Consider the following 12,043-nt stretch of genomic DNA (forward strand, 5'->3'; position numbering starts at 1 on the left):
TTGATGAGTCTCTGTGTTGTATTCACAATATCGGACTTACTTTTTTTGGCTGCACTGTGGACCTGGCGAGATCTTAGTGCCCAGACCAGGAATTGAGGCCAGTGAACTCACTGAGGCTTAACCACTGGACTGCCAGGGAATTCCTGTCAGGTTTACTTTAAGTCGGGTTTTTTCTTTGATTCTCTTCTGAGATTCTTTGGGAAATCCTTGGTTTGGTGGTTAGCAGTTGCAAATATGCTTTTAAAACTTTTGAGAAAATACAGCATATGAAGGAGACGACTATGATTTTTATAAGGAGGAGTGTCTGGAGTGCACTTGAGAGCCATAGTCCCCAAGTCCCAAGCCAATCAGAATCAAGTACGTCAAAGAAAGACTATTGAAGGAGGGTCTCTTTTCAAAGTCAGCTGACTTATCCGGTGATCTTACGTACCTGAGTCTTAACTTCCTCAGAAGTGTCAGTCCAAATATAGGAAGTGGTATGGGCCACTTACAGCACAGTTACCCCCTTGCTCAGCAAAAGATACTTGTCTTTCTTTCTGACTTACCTCACTTAGTATGATAATCTCTGCATCCGTGTTGCTGCAAATAGTGTGAGCACACACAGACTATTTAGGACTTCTGCCCATTTTTTTGATTGGGTTATTTGGTTTTTTGTTGTAGAAATATTCTTGATCCAAAAAAAAAAGAAATATTCTTGATCCGACATCTTGGAGGAAGCAGTCCACCTTGCAGTTGGCTACTTCTCTTCCTAGTCAATTTGATTTTGAGGTCTCCAGTGTTTGCACAGGACCAGATGTCAGGTAGAGTCTTCTTCAGTTGTGAAATATGCACCCAAGGTTCGACACCTTGTAATCTGACAGGGGTATCAGTGATCAAAAGCACTTGGCAGCACCCTTTTCTTGAATCTGACCTTTGCAAAGCATCGGAATAAAACAGTAGTAGTCTGTAGCCAAAAGACTTCAAAATGCCCATGATTAAAGATTTGATGAGAGTTTTTTTTGTGTGTGTGTGTAATACAGTTTTATTAAAGTACAAAAGAGATAGAGAAAGCTTCTGACACAGACATCAGAAAGGGGCAGAAAGAGTGCCCCCTGCTAGTCTTTAGCCAGGTGATACACAGCTACTAGCAGGCTGCTGACTGGAGGAAGGCAATGTCTCAAAACGCAGAGGCTGGCACCAGGCCTCTCACCCACATATAACACTGGCCCAAGGTGAGCTGTCCTGGCCATAAACAATCAACATGACCCCTGAAGAAAGACAGGCTTCCAAGCAAAAACATAGTCTCATTGACATAGCTTAAGAGAACATTTGCATGCGTAAAACACACTGGTTTGTCAAGTCAGTACTGAGTCTTAGGCGGAACTGACTTGAAGAAAGACAGAGTCTAGGGTAAATAATAGTTCATTAACATAGCTTAAGAAAAACATTTCCATAAGAAAAATGCATTGGTTAGCTCAAGGTTTGAGAAAAGTTAAGTTCAGGCGGAACCAGGGGCCATCATGGCAACACAGAATTTTAAAGAAACCTCTTTTTAAATTTGCATTTTACATTTACATTTAAAGTCGCTCAGTCGTGTCCGATTCTTTGTGACCCCATGGACTATACAGTCCATGGAATTCTCCAAGCCAGAATACTGGAGTGGGTAGCCTTTCCCTTCTCCAGGGGATCTTCCCAACCCAGGAATTGAACCGGGGTCTCCCGCATTGCAGGGGGATTCTTTACTAACTGAGCCATCAGGGAAGCCAAATATCTGACACTTGTAGTTTATTTCCTCCATTTGGAGACCCCTAGGCCTTCCTACCTGTTACCCTCTCGTTTCCCCCTTTTCTTTTAGGAGAATTATGTTGCCTAAGGAAAGGGGCATCATCTCTAAATTGGTGAGGCAACATATCCTCCTAACCCTCATATTGAGGGTCTTTGATCCAGGGGCCCCAAGTAGTAGTTGGAGGAGTGGCAGGAGTTTGAACAACCATTTGTAACTTAAAAGCCTTCATGCAGCTAGAAACAAATCCAGCTACACAGTTACAGATGCAGGGAGCAAACAGCAAGAACAGAACAATCAGCAAAGTTAAAAGTCACATTATGTCCACAGTTAAGGTACAAAGTGTTGCACCAGTCCATATTAGGATTATTAGATGTCATCAGATTAAGAAGAGGCATCACATATGGTTGCTGTTGTTGAAGGTATTTGCAGACTTGGAGAAAGTCTTTTCCTTGAAGTGGAGATGTCCACCATGGGAAGCCTTCCACTGATGAAGAGGGGAGTGCTCCACAGACCCAGCAGTTAGACCAATTGTGGAATGTGGCATAGGAGTGAGCCCAGGACAGGAAGGTATTGTCTTGAGGATCAAACAGCAGACTCAGGACTTTTGGAGTCAGCAGAAGCAGGCTCACATAGATTATCAGGCCCATCGGATCAAGTTCAAGGGAAGCTGTGATAATCATTGTCCTTGCAGGAGTATGGCATGAAGAAGCACCATGGAAAGAGTCCATTAGTAGCCACCATGTCTTACGTCCTCTGGATGACCTACTCAGATTTCCAAGTAGCCCAGGCTACTCTGGACGGCTTGACGGGGGAAACTCCAGCTTGGCTCTCCTCCTCCAGATCATTACCCTCACCCGCCATGTCCCGGACCCCACCGCAGCGTGAGGGGCGTCACGGCCGCGAGAAGGCGAGACGGCACTTCTGACTGATGAGAGTTTTTTTACAGTGGAATTAACAAGGAAATTTGGTCATTTGTGTGATATACAAATTTTAAGATCATAACTGGAATTAGGATTGATAACATTATACTAGGATATATCAAATTTCTAGGAATTTCTAAAACACCACCTATATTAATAACATGCATCATACAAATATAATCTAAGAAGATTTAACATCACTTCTTTTTTTTTTTGATAATGCTTCCCAAGTAATATAACAAGTCAAATAAATGTAATTAGCTCAACATCTTATCTGGTGAGCAACAAATCCTTTGGATTTTCCAGGGGCCTTTTGGAAAGCCTTAAAGTAAGTTTGAGCTTAAAAGACTCTACTTATGGACTTCCTTGGTGGTCCAGTGGTTGAGACTCTTTGTTCCCAATGCAGGGGGCCTGGGTTCTATCCCTGGTCAGGGAGCTAGATCCCATATGCTGCAACTAAGACCTGGCACAACCAAGTAAATAAATATTTTTTATTTATTTATTTATTTAATAAATATTTTTTTTAAAAAGACTCCACTTAGAATTTTTTTAATTGAAGCGTACTTGATTTACAATGTTGTGTTAGTTTCTGGCATATAGAAGAGTGATTCAGTAATTTGTGTATACAGTCTATACTTTTTCAAATTCTTTTCCATTATAGTTTATTGCAGGATATTGAATATAGTTCCCTGTGCTATACAGTATGACCTTGTTGGTTATCTGTTTTATACATAGTGATTTGTATCTGCTAACCCCAAACCCCTAGTTTTTCCCTTTCTCCTCTTTGGTAACTGTAAATTTGTTTTCTGTATCTGTGAGTCTGTTTCTGTTTTGTAAATAAGTTCATTTGTATTATTTATTTTTTAGATTCTACATAAGTGGTATAATGTGATATTTGTCTTTAGCTGTCTTCCTTCACTTATAAGAATCATTGCTGCAAATGGCATCATTTCATTCTTTTTTATGGCTGATTAGTATTCCATTGTGTGTATATATATATATATATACAGCACATCTTTTCTATTTATTTTGGCTATGCTGTATCTTCATTGATGCATTGGCTTTTCTCTAGGTGCAGGCAGCGAGGGCTACTCCCTAGTTGTGGTGTACAGGCTTCTCACTGCGGTGACTTCCCTTGTTGTGGAGCAGAGGCTTTAGGGTGCCCAGGCTTCCGTAGTTGTGGCTTGTGGGCTCAGTCGTTGCAGTTCCCAGGCTCTAGAGGACAGTCTTAGTTGCTCTGCAGCATGTGGGATCTTCCCAGAAGAGGGATTGAACTCATGTCTCCTTCATTGGCAGGCAGATTCTTTACCACTGAGCCACCAGGGAAGACGGGAAGACCCCTGCATCTTCTTTAACTACTCATCTGTTGATGGGCATCTGGGTTGTTTCCTAGCTTTGACTGTTTAAATAATGCTGTGATGAACATAGGGGTCTTCTTTTGTGCTATGCTCAGTTGCGTCCCACTCTTTGTGACGGCTCCTCTGTCCTTGGGATTTCCCAGGTGGGGGTACTAGAGCGGGTTGCTATTTCCTGCTCCAGGGGATCTTCCTGACCCAGGGATCATACCTGTGTCTCTTGTGTCTCCTGCATTGGCAGGTGGATTCTTTACCACTGAGCCAACTGGGAAGCCCTAACATGAACTTAACTTGACTTTTAGTAAACTTAGGTAGAACAAAAGTATTATATTTAATTTTGATAACTGTAAAGGCATGCCTGTTTTCATCAAAACAAACTAGCTTTTATATACCAAAGATTATTCCAATCACATGAATATGAATAGAGCTCTTTATAAATAATACCTTCTAGAGTTAGCAAAGAATGACTCATTTATAACATGTAGACGTACATAAACATGCAGACAGATGCAAATAGGATCTTATGGCTTTTGTTTTTCAATTTTGTATCTGGGACAAGTACAATGATGCAAAATCCACTAGTTTAAAATAGAACAGTTAGATCCAAATTGTATTTCTGGCAGATGGACTAAAGTTAAGTTTTCCTTCTTCAATAACTGAAGCTTTTCACTAATATTTGTGGTGAAGATTTTTAAGATTTTTTCACAGGCCTAATTTCCAAATCTGCCTGCAGTGCAGAAAACCAGGGTTTAATCCCTGGGTCAGGAAGATCCTCTGGGGAAGAGAATGGCAATCCACTCGAGTATTTTTCCCTGGAGAATCCCATAGACAGAAGAACCTGGCGGGCTACAGTCCATGGGCTTCCGAAAAGTTGGACACAACTGAGCAATTAACACACTAATTTCCAAATCACCTTCCCCCACACTCCTTCTGATAAGAATTACCTTTGTTTTTAGAGGAGACCAGGTAGAACATTTACATCTCACATGGCACAGAAAAAGAATTTAAGTTTCACCAAGAAAGAATTTTGTTCCCCAAGTCCAGATGTTTTACAATATCTACAAGTATTTTAAGATGGATAGGAGAGGTTTGGGAATTGGAAGAAAGAAAAGGTGTGGTTTCAATTGCTTCTAGAGGTACATTTCAGTTCTTGTAAAGACTCAATTTGCAATACAAGAACAGTTTGGATTTTTAAAATATTTATTTATTTTGCTGTTCTGAGTCTTAGTTGTGGCATGCCAACTCTTAGCTGGGGCGAGTGTGATCTAGTTCCCTGACTAGGGATCAAACCCAGGCCCCCTTCATTAGGAACATGGAGTCTTAGCCACTGGACCACCAGGGAAGTCCTAGTTTTTCACTAATTTTTATTTTAGTTTCCTACTGGATATTTAAGAAATAACTGGTAAAGTTGACCAGAGAATCTCTTGGAGTCCCATCAACATGGGAGGTATCCACACATGGGCCTCCTTCAAGGGTAGAAGTGGGGGCCGTTAAGTTTGGTGTGGAATGATTTTGTTGCAGAGAAAAACCAGTTCTGACTCCATGTTGGAAACTTTCTTTGACTTGCTTTCCATTTCTTTTGTTATTATAATTATACTTATTAGCTATTTCCTTCAGGAAATGGCAAGTGTCTATCATACAGCTTATCTAACTAGTGCTAACCGGGCAATTCCTGATTGACTACCATAATGTTCTGTTTCTGAGAGAACTGAAACTTTATTGGTTTGGTGATGTGGGACATAGCAAAAGCTATTGTCATATTTTAAACAATTCAATGTATTAATTTTTTTTCATCCTGGATTTTCTTCTTCACTAACTTTGATTTTTTTTTTTTAATATTGCATGATTGAGACTTCCCTGATGGTCCAGTGGTAAAGGCTCCGAGCTTCCACTGGAGGGAGAGCAGGTTTGATTCCATGGTCAGGGAACTAAGATCCCGTATGCCTTATGGTGTGGCCATAAATGAATAAATAAGTAAATAAAATATTGCATGATTTAGGGAATTCCCTAGCAGTCTGATGTTAGGACTCCACTCTCTCACTGCTGAGGGCCTTGGTTTGATCCTTGGTCAGGGAATTAAAATCCCACAAGCCACATAGCACAGCCAATAATAATAATAATAAATAAAAATAAGTTAAAATACTGCATGACTTATATTGATACTGTCTAAAGTTGATAAACCAAGAAATAGAGTACATTATCAGAGTGTAACCACCAGAACCATTAAACACAGTGTTTCAGAGAATTTCTTCTAGGAATGAAAAGTGACAGAAGGTTATTTGTTATAGTTAAGAATTAAAACTCTTTTAAGGGGTATGGGAGTTGAATGGCGAGTTTGCTACTCAGTAAGAGTTTTGGGGGCGGACATGAGGATTTCATCTGGGCTTTTTTAAAGTGGTGTGAAACTGGCTTTAAAAGAATTTTGTTTTTTAAAGGTCTAGACCGCACAGTTCAATGGAATTTTCTGTATCTGGGCTGCCCAAATAAGGTAGCGACATGCCCCAGGTGGCTATTGAGCACTTGAAATGGAGACAGTCCAGCTGAGGAAGTGTTCATTTTATTTAGCTGTGCTGGGTCTTAGTTTGGACATGCCAGGATCTTCGATCTTCATTGCAGCAGATGTGATCTAGTTCCCTGCCCAGGGATTGAACCCAGGCCCCCTGCGTTGAGAACTCAGAGTTTTAGCCACTGGACCACCAGTGAAGTACACCCTTTTCCAAATTCTTGATGCCTCGTGGTATGCCGTGTTTTAAAGTAATGTCTTGTGTGTGACTTTTCATTCTAAGATGGTGGTCCACAATGTTTTTGGCAGCAGGGATGGGTTTCGTGGAAGGCAGTTTTTCCACAGACTCGGGCCAGGGCAGAGATGATTCAGTGATGTTGGCGTTGGGGAGAGGCACATGAAGCTTCACTCTCTCGCCTGCTGCTTCCCACCTGCTCTGCTGCCTGGCTCCTAAGAGACCACAGATGGGAGCAGTCTGTGTCTGAGGGTGGGGAACCCCTGTTTTAAGACAGTACTTACTGGCTTGCTATTATGAAAGATGAGGATGAGTACTTGGACAATATCTGCCAACTCCACCTTTCCTCCCTTCTATTTTTCCAGTATGGTGATATCAAAAACTCTGACTGAATCCATACTTAGCGTTTATGCTATTTATGACAACAGATCAAGCAATGAATTATGATTATGTTTCCTCTCTTCTACAAATTCGTATCTTTCTAGAGTAGTATCTGCCTCTCTTTTTCATGGTTTTTCTCTACTGCAAACACTCATGGTTCCCAACCATGCCATCTAATGTGTAAAAAAACAAATAGCGTACATACCGTGAATGCTATTTTTTCACTTGGTGAAATTCATCAGATTTCTTGTCAGTTCTAGTTGTTGGAGAAAGGCATGCTGGATGTCCTGTCTTCCACTTTGGGCCGATCACTCTCTGAGGTTTGCTGCATAGCTGTCTTACTGGGATTCTTTTTACCTCTGTCTTGTGTTAGATCCCAAATGTTTTTTTTTGTTTACACTCCCCCACCTCACTCTGGATTACTTTCTCCAGTAGTTTCCCCAGAAAGGATAAATGAAAGATAAATTTTTTGATATATTGCATATCTGACATTAGATATCAGACCATTTGGTTGTGAGTAGAATTCTATGGTTGTTGTGGAAAATCTGAAACAATTTGCTTCCTGATCATTTGGATGTAGATCATTTACATTTTTCTCTGTAAGCACCTGAGATCTTTTTATTCCCAGGGTTCTGAAATTTTACCAAAATGAACATTATAGGGGTAACCCCCTCATATGCCCTTATTCTGTATATTACTATGAAATATAATATGTATATTTATATATTACTATGAAAACCATATTGTATTAATTTGTGCTTTTCTAAATGATCAAAATATACCATGCTAGGCTTATCAGTGAGCAATTCTTCTAATTTCATTATCCTTCATGGAAGAAAAGTCAACAGATTTAATTCCTCCATCCCTGTAGAGTAGGAAATAATGATCTTGCTATCACTGAAGACTTACTGTTTTAGATATAGTTATATATGTATTAGCTCATATTAATTCCCAATAAAACCCTTTGAGAGAGGTGTTATTATAACTCATTTTTTAACAGCTTTATTAAGATATATGAGCCATAAAATGTGCCAATTTAAAGTGGCTAATACAATGGCTATTAGTATATTTTTAGAGTTTTGCTGTGAGGACATTAATCTCATTTTAGAACATTTTATCACCTTCAAAAGAAGCCTTGTACACAGCAGCAATCACTCTCCCATTTCCCTGGCTGTCCCTGACCTTTGGTCTTAGGCAACCAGTAATCTACTTTCTGATTGCCATTTCAGGCATCTTATAAATGATACCATACATTATATGGTCTTTTGAGACTGGCTTCTTTCACTTAGCCTAAGGTTTACAAGGTTCATCTGCTACTGAGTCTGAGTTTGTATTGCTCGCTGCACAACAGGTCAATAAATTGAGAGGCAAGTTGTTGGGGCAAGGAAAAGGGATTTTATTCAGAAAACCAGCAGACCCAGAAGATGGTGGAATACTGTCCCAAAGAGCAATCTTACCCTAGTTAGAATTCAGGCTTCTTTTATACTAAAAGGAGAAGGGAATGTGGCTCATCATTGCAGAACTTTTGGTGCTGGAATCCTTTGTTCTTCAAGCTGTCCACAGAGGTCTGGTCACAGACCTTAAACATCCAATAAGACAATTTTTATTTTCTGTTCTGCATGGATTTTTTTTTTCTTTGTATATGAATGGAAAAGTGTTAAAGGTCAGAGCCTTGAGAATGGGCTGTCCTATAAATGTCAGGCTATAGGCAATATTCATTTATAAAGGTGCAGAGCCAGCATGACTAAGCACGGGCAATAGAGCACAAAGATTAGAGATAAAGAAATAGATTCAGTATGGAGTCATACTGAATGTTTCTGTTACACATCCATGTCAATACTGCCTTCCTTTTTATGACTGTATAATACTCCATTGTGTGAATAAACCACATTTTGTTTATTCATTCATTAACATTGTTTATTCATTCAGTTGAAGGACATTTGTATTGTTTCCACGTCTGGCTATTACAAGTAATGCTACTATAAACATTTGTACACAAGTCTTTGTGTGGACATATGTTTTTTATTTCTCTTGGGTAAGTATACATGAATAGGTGTAGAATGGCTAATAACTCTATGTTTAACATTTGAGAAACTCCCAAACCATGAGGTCAGGAATAAACCCCCCATTTTACAGATGAGGAAACAGGCACCAAGTGATTGCTGGCTTGTCCATGGCTCTGCAGCTTGTCGGTGGGGTAGTCCAGAATTTGAGCTCAGGCTCTTGGTCTCCAGAGCCAGCTCCTATCTCCTTGTTATCAGAGTTAGAGTCAAAATTCTGGAGTCTAGCTCCAGGTCAGCTGCTAATGCTTGTCTGTCTGAGCCCTGTTTGCCTTATCTGTAAACATACAGGTTGGGACTGCATTGTCTTAAAGGTCTCTCTAGCTTTAATTTGCTGTCAGTTTAAGATTGTACAATTCCCATGATCTTCTCCAGGCAGGCCTCCGTCCCAGGTGTAGGGATGTACTGGGCATTGTGTATCAACTGGAAACAGTGCGCTCAGGGCCTTCGCTGCCTCCCCAGGGAGCACGCCGGCACCGTGGAGCTGTAAGAAGCCTTGTTGATCGTCTTTGTTATCTAGAAATAAGAAGCATGGGCAGAACCCTCAGGAGTCCCCCATCCTCCTCTCGATGAAAGAACACAAACAGCCTCATTAGTCACCTGCCAAGGCCCTGCATCCAGAAGTCCCCAAAGTCCCCTTGGTTTTTTCAGCTGCAGGTGATGGACTTAACACCGCCGCTTAGAGCCATGTTCGGGCCTGTCTGGGGACCCAGGCATCTCTTGTCCTCAGTGGTTCCCATGGCTACCAGCCAAGTATCCGTGGAGGGAATAGGTCCTCGGTATTAGGAGAGAGGTGGTTCTTCTACTTTAAGCCCCATCCCATTTTGCCTTCCTGTCTCACAGACACAATCACCGCTGCACAGAACACACACTGTTATGTTGGACTCCCTGTTCCTGTGCGTCTTGCTGGAGTTTTGTCCTGTTACATATTGTGTGAAGTAGCTCATCCCCTGTTGGACTTAGACCTTCCCTGATTAAAGTGAAATTTTTCTTCCAATGGCATGCATGTGTTGTGAAGAGATTTTATCTGATGTAGCAAATTGAGTTTTGGTCCCAGATCAGAGAACAAAAAGTACAGAAGGGACCGATTTCCTTTTTTTCTTTCCTTTTTTAAAAAATTGTTTATTTTGCTGTGCTGGGTCTTAGGTGCGGCAAATGAAATCTTTTTTTTTTTTTCAAATGAAATCTTTAATCTTCCTTGCAGCATGGGAGATCTTTAGTTGTGGCATGCGAGCTCTTAGTTGAGGCATCTGGGAGCTAGTTCCCTGACCAGGGTTTGAACCTGGGCCCCCTGCATTGAGAGTGCAGTCTTAGCCACTGGACTGCCAGGGATGTCCTGGGGACCCGTTTTCAATGCTTGATCCTTTTCACATCACTAGTAACTCTTCAGCTTTTGCACAAACACCTTCAGGATGGGGAACTCATTTGTTATTTCCATGAGCAAACTAAAAGAGAAGTTTGGAAAAAGTATTTCTTGCCTCTTGAATTATGTTCTCCAAAGTGGTCTGAATCACGCATCCAGCTCCACAAGCATTTGTTGAATATCATTCAAGATCCATGCACTGGGCTTCGCGAACAGTGTAGATAAAGAACACCCGATGTCTGAAGAGGTATAAGCAGCTGTTAGTAAACATGCATAATGTCACTGTGCTTCACGGAACTACAGTTTCATCATTGTCTGTCTTACACAAAAGGTTTCATTTACAAGAATTTACCTCCAAATACATGAACACAAAAACATAGTGATGTGGACATGTTGAATGTTTCCACTCCAGATTTCCTCCTGTCCATAAATACTGGGGTAGATAGTTAGGTTTAGTTGCTCAGTTGTGTCCGACTCTTGTGACCCCGTGGACTGTATGTAGCCTGCCAAGTTCTTCTGTCCATGAGATTTCCCAGGCAAAAACACTGGAGTTGGTTGCTATTTCTTTCTCCAAGTCATCTTCCTGACTCAGGGATCAAACTCGGGTCATTGCTAATAATGTATATGGGATATTCTTCTAGATCCCCCAGACTGTTGCTGCTTGGCTATGAATTAGGATGACACTGCTTCCTTGGGAGAGTGTTTTGAAAATGTGGGAACACTGACCTTTCTCTTAAAAAAAAATTTTTTTTTGGCCACATCCAGTCTTAGTTGCAGCAGGCAGGCTTGGTGGGTTGGGGTGCATGGGCTCTCTAGTTGAGACACGGAGTGTCAGTTGCCACAAAGCTTGTGGGATCTTAGTTCCCGAACCAGGGATTGAACCCATGTCCTCTGCATTGGCAGGCGCACTAGACCAGTGGGGAAGTCCCAAGGATTGTTTCTTGTTCCAGTGGGATTGGGTGGGGCCACAAGACTGGTTCTGACGTCGAACTAGGAGTAGGATTCTTGCAAGGTTGGCTTTGTTGGGTGAGATCAGAGCAGCCTTTAGTCTGGAAATAATTGTTTCCTGATCTGGAGTACCTGCCTGATGCCTGTGAATTAGGAAGTTTTCCACTCTGTATAGTGAGAGTTTGAAGCGTCCCTGGCTTCGGGTGAACTTTGAGGATTATCTCTTTTTGGTGGGGAAGGCTATTTCCTTTCCCAGCCTCAGGAAACTCCTCACGTATGTGCTCATCAATACTTTGCCGAGGATGCACAGGGGTCCCTCTGCAGACGTGGAATGCTTGCGTGCACTCAAGCACTGTGATGGTCGCTCCTTTCCTTTGTTTGGGCCCTCCTGGCCTCCCAGCACTGTTGCTCCACCTTTTCCTTCTGGAAATTCTTTCTCTAGATACCAAACCAGTGCAATCGTGGAGCTCACCTGTGTCCTCCTCTCTCGGGGATCACCTGCTTGACCTCCAG

The sequence above is a fragment of the Cervus elaphus genome, chromosome 4, assembly GCF_910594005.1.
Source record: "Cervus elaphus chromosome 4, mCerEla1.1, whole genome shotgun sequence".
NCBI lineage: Eukaryota > Metazoa > Chordata > Mammalia > Artiodactyla > Cervidae > Cervus > Cervus elaphus.